The sequence below is a fragment of the Corvus moneduloides genome, chromosome Z, assembly GCF_009650955.1.
Source record: "Corvus moneduloides isolate bCorMon1 chromosome Z, bCorMon1.pri, whole genome shotgun sequence".
NCBI classification, from domain to species: domain Eukaryota; kingdom Metazoa; phylum Chordata; class Aves; order Passeriformes; family Corvidae; genus Corvus; species Corvus moneduloides.
This window is the reverse complement of record NC_045511.1, coordinates 22,763,213-22,768,553: the sequence shown is the minus strand read 5'-3', so window position 1 is coordinate 22,768,553 and position 5,341 is coordinate 22,763,213. Positions and strand designations below refer to the sequence as shown.

Genomic DNA, 5,341 nt, shown 5'->3' with positions numbered 1-5,341 from the left:
ATGTGCACACTTTTCTGTGCTTTGCAAAACTCCCTCCACATTGAACCCTCATCCAGGCCACCTCACCCCACGGCTTCCTTCCAGAGCCACCAGTTTCAACATCTGTTCCATGTGATGCCTACCTGGGAAAGTAAATGTAAAAACGACGAGTGGAGAGCTCCAAAGCAGGCTTAAAAATTGAGTGGATGCTTCATCTATGTCTTCCATGCAAAATATACCCCAGCTTCAGCCCTACTTCTCTTTTCTCCCTCCCTGTAACACCAGCAAAGCCCTAACCCTCATGGCTTAGTCCTATCTAGGGAGGCTTGCATGTGTCTGTGTATGTCTCTGTATTTTTTTTCTCCAGAGTGACTTGTTTGTGCTGTCATCAGCCGTTGTTTTGGTAAATGGTGAGTTAAACAGATATATCCAAGCGTAAAATCTAAAAAATGTTCCCTGTGGGCGCCTGGGGGGTGTTGTTTGAAATCAACTACATATCAATTGAGCGGCGGCGAGCGGATCCGATGATAAATTCCAGTCCACAGACGCCTTATAAATTACATTTTTTTGTTCACGATCTAGCCTCATCTCAGCTCCCCAGAGGCCCTTAGACTGAGAACTATGATTGTGTTGGAGAAATGTTTGCTCAGCTTGAGCGATGCCATTAGTGTTACATGTGCCAGGCCGCTCTCGCCGGCACCCCCCACTTCCACCCCTCCATCCCCCCGAATCCCAACCCGATCCCCCTCCCTCTTCCTCCCTTCCACAAAATGCAATATGTGCCTGGTAATTTTTCTGTTCATTATCTCATTGTTTTCTGTAAGTACAAGGTTAGATTGAATTACTGCAGGCTCTATTGTCTATTTGTAATTCTCCTTCCATGCCGTGCTACTAATGAATGGGCAATTTAGTCAAATCTTTGTAACGGTTTCTTCTGTGCGTCAGCCACTTAATTACTCTGAGCTTTTCTCACTGCTGCTTTATTGCACGGAAACTCAGGCTGCTTCCAGGTCTTTGCTAGGGGATCTCCAGCTCCAATAGAAGGAAAAAATAACCATAACAATAACCAGCCCAGATTATCTTGATGCCTTGGCGTAGCAGCGTCCTCGGCACACAGGACTTTCCCCTCCTGGTTTGTTTGCTCTGTAGTTGGTGGGTTTGTTATTGTGTGTGCACAGAGGAAACTGTCATTGTGTAAATTGGGCAAAGTGCGTCTAAGGTGAAGGTGGCAGAGACCTTTCAACGTGATGAGAGCCAGAAAAAAGGGCAAAATAAAAAATACACAGGACCTCATCATACGGGATATACCCCTCCATGCAATTCCACTGAAACTGAGGCGCCAATCACGATCTGTTTCAGGATCTCCAAAATAAGTTGGTTTTGCTACCAGAGGTAGGAACTGTGCTCTTTCTGTTTGTTTGCAAAAAGGGTTCACCTTTGTGTCTAGCATGCAATACTTCAATCTGCAAATCGGGGACAGGGCATGGGAATAAATACATTTTAAAATCCACTTAATAGAATTAATCTTGATCATTTGTAACTAGGATTAGATAGGTATGTGTAGAGAGCTTTAAAACAGTCCCTTTGTAAGATAAATACTTTTTCTTTTCCTTAATAAGAGGATACAAATATTGGAAGTGAGAGGAAACAAGGGAATTTGAAAGAGTATTGTGAAATATAAATAATTGTGTGACAGATTATCTCCATGCATGATCTGACTCGCCTATTTAAATTCCTAAAGGGGCTCTATTCCTCTCTTCAGTGACTGAAATACTCGGAAGCTGATGGTGTGCAGGGTAATGGGTAGGTGGGCCAGATGAGTATTTGAACTCCACTTTTTCTGTGTGTTTAAACTGGACACCAGTACTAAAATCACATTTTTAGTAAACTGTGCTGCCTCTTTATAACGTAAGTGTACTTTATTTTTTCACTTTTGCACAGCGTGTATTGTCTCCATGGAAGAAATGCTTTAATCGTCTCTCTCCGATCGTGTTCCAGTTTATATCTACATGTTGTTGCCCAACCTCTGGTTGTACTTTTTGGTCACGTTTATCAATATTTAATTCAAAATTGAAACTTGGAATTTGTTCAGGGATTCACTAACTTGTGTCAAGTTGACCTTTTACAGAGGGTTTCATATCTGTATAACACACAGGCATAAACTTCCTATTGCTTTTACACAGAGGATCTGAATGTTCAGGGATCTAAACAGACATTTAATACACAAACAGTAAGTTCAACAAAGTAAAGATCCTTTCTTTCCAGTTCCTATGACCAGTAAAGAAACTCCAATTAAAATTCTGCTTTGCACAATTTTCAGGGAATGTGTTTACGTCTCAACACTCTTACAAATTGATGGAGAAGATCTTGAAAGCTTTGCAAAAATACAAAAAGACTGATAATAAATTACTGTAATTATTAATGATTAGAAAGGTCTTTCAAAAGGCTTTCCAAGGAATTTTCCTGTGGGGGAATTTCCCAGCCCCTGGAGACAGATTGCTGAGAAGAGCTCCATGCTGAAAATCAGCACAAAGACACATGGTGGGAGATTGAGAGATTTTGGCTAATGCTCATGTTTGTCTTTGACCCTACAAGTCAAAATCTTCACCAGTGCAGGAACAGTTGGCATGTGGAGAGGGGCTGCATCTGCCCTCCATGTGGCATTGGAATGAGGCAGGGTGTGTGTGCAGTGTCCATCCCACAAGCTCCTTGGCTCTCTTGTCCCTTGGCTGGAATTTTCTTTACCAGCTCTCATGGTGGGACTCACTTGACCTCCATGACAGACACGTGTGGCTTTAGCCCTCCACTCTTCCCCAGACCAGACCCTAGAGTGGCCATCCAATGCAGGTTGTCCACAGTGGGAGTTGGGTTCTGATTTGTCTTGGGGATCTGCTCCTAAAAGCTTAAAGTTCTTAGATTTCAGCTGAAATCAAAATAACCCAGTTTTTACATGATTGCAAACAAGATTCACTGCACAGATACCACAGAATTTGGCCAGGACACAAATGCGGAACTCTGTGGAAACCTCCAAAGCAAATCCTTGTGTGAGTAAATATTCATTTTAATCACAGCAGTGTGGCCAGATCAGGCTGACCATGGCTTTTTTTCCCTTTTCAGGTCCAGGGAAGTGTGCTGAGTTCAATGTGACCCTTACACCATCCCGACACTCTGCATCTCTTGCCCTGTCCCCACTCATGTGTGCTCCCCTAGCAGTGGTCTTTCCTCTCCTTTGTGCACAGGCTGATCTTTGTGTCCACCTTGGAAGTCCTGCAAACAGATGGATCCTGTCCAGGGCTTGAATTCAAACCTGGATACCACCAAGGAAAAAATTTTGCATTGGGTAGGACAACAGTGATTGTTGTAAACTGAAAGACGGCCGGTTTAGATGAGATAAAAGAAAGAAGCTTTTCACAACGACGGTGGTAAAACACTGGCACAGGGTGCCCCAGAGCAGCTGTGGCTGCCCCTGGATCCCTGGCAGTGTCCAAGGCCAGGTTGGACAGGGCTTGGAGCAACCCGGGATAGTGGAAGGGGTTGCTACCCATGGGCGGAACTGGATGAGCTTTGGTTGGAAGATCCATCCAACCCAAACCTTTCTATGGTTTTGTGGCCATGGCACAGCATGGCTGTGGCAGTAGGGGTTATCCAGGTCTCACTGGACCAGTGGCCCCACCACTGGCTCAGCTGCAGTGCTTTGTGTGGAGGAATAAGGGGATTTCTGCTAGCATCAGGATCGGTCAGTGCTGGATTTCTAACCACCCCTTTCTTGTGCCACTCACAGAACTGAAAACAGCACAGGCCTTCAGAAACACATATCATTAAATAACAGCTTATTCCTATTTGTGTTTACAGAATAGCTGAAAGTGGAGAGGCAGCCTGAGAGCAAGCTGGTGCCTTGTAGACCCAGATAGGCTCTTTGCCTGCTTTGTTATAATACTTCATTGGAACTGACACATTGATAGCCACAGTTTTTCTAGTAAGTGACCTTCATGCTGCCCATTGATTCCCAGTGGCCATCAACTCCTTGCAATTGGAATGACAGGCCAGGTTAAAGGTCAGTCCTTAAATAAAGCTTCTGGATTACTAAACACCTGAAGTTCAAATGAAAATGGAAATCCGCACCTCATTTTATGTGACATGTTACTGCTAATGACACTTTGGGATCTTAAACGGCTCCTGCTCTTTAACTCATGTGCACGTTTCACTCGATAGCCCTTTAAACCAGTTCCTTTCTCCACCACTGCTGGAGCCTTACAGGACAGGCAGCAATGAAAAGCAATTGCCCTGGGATAGATGGCTTCTGGGGAAAAGAAGCTTTCTCAGGAAAAGACATCAGAACCAATTAAAACGTTTGCCTTTCAAGCGATGGCCAGAAACAATCATTCCCTTAATTAAGATTCACAGTAAAAGGATTTTATTTACATGAGCTGTGGCATTAAAACAGTCCCACTTGTACAGTCGTGGAAGTTGGATGTGTTTTGTTTGCCTGTGCACATTGGGGCAGTGCTGGACTCCTTGGGTGTGTCTGCACAGCAAAAGAGAAGTGGGTTGTTATCTCCCCATGCTTTAGAGAGCATCTGCTTCAGTCATGCCAAGCCTTGCCTCCCACAGCCCCCAGCCTTGGTGATACCCAGCTCTCTGTCTTTGGGGCATCCAGAAGGCTCCCAGCACCTTCCCCTGCCCCAAGAGACCTCCCCTGCCCTCAGGCTCCCTGAGGGTAGTGGTCTCAAATGTACCTCTTTATCTTCTCCTCTGAATTTTTATTTATTTTCTACACCTTAACCTGAGTGAGAAACATTGTCAGAAAGGAAACTTGTCATTGTGTTTTCAGGAACATTTATACTTATTCTCCAGCCTTTTCCAAGAATACTTTGATATATTCTGCTAATTTACTTCTACGTTATTATAACATCTCCAGTTTCCAGCTGAGATTAGCATACCCTTGTGCCAGATGCAGCATGTGCTCCCTGTAAGATATAGTACCCGCCCCAAAATTCACACAGTCAAGATAATAACATGAAGGTATTTGCTGCAGGGTAGGTTCATCTTCTGCAGTGTGTCAGGCCAGTGGGTGCCAGAATCTGGTGGACACATCAGCATGCCCATACTTCTTTATCCATAGCCCCCAGTGTTTAATAAATGACCATATAATAAGGGTATCTGACCTTCCTTGCTGGCTCTGCAGCTCACTGTCATGGTATGGCCTGCTTCCATGCTCTTGATCTCATCATCCAATGCAGGGCTGACTTGTCCAAAATATTTTCCTGGAGGGATCCCTAAATGCAAGCTGTGCCTGGAAACTGACTGAAGCCCAAACACCACCAAGGTCTGTTCTGACAGTCCGAACTGTAGTGACCAAATT

The 5,341-nt window shown here is 44.4% G+C and overlaps 1 long non-coding RNA gene across 1 annotated transcript; it reads left to right on the top strand.

Annotated features, from left to right (window-relative positions):
- The first annotated feature begins 1,258 nt into the window (after window positions 1–1,258).
- Window positions 1,259–4,377, top strand: LOC116438213. The gene is made up of 3 exons (XR_004237630.1): window positions 1,259–1,371; window positions 1,721–1,782; window positions 3,097–4,377. It is a non-coding gene; the product is annotated as an uncharacterized LOC116438213 (long non-coding RNA).
- Window positions 4,378–5,341: the final 964 nt, after the last annotated feature.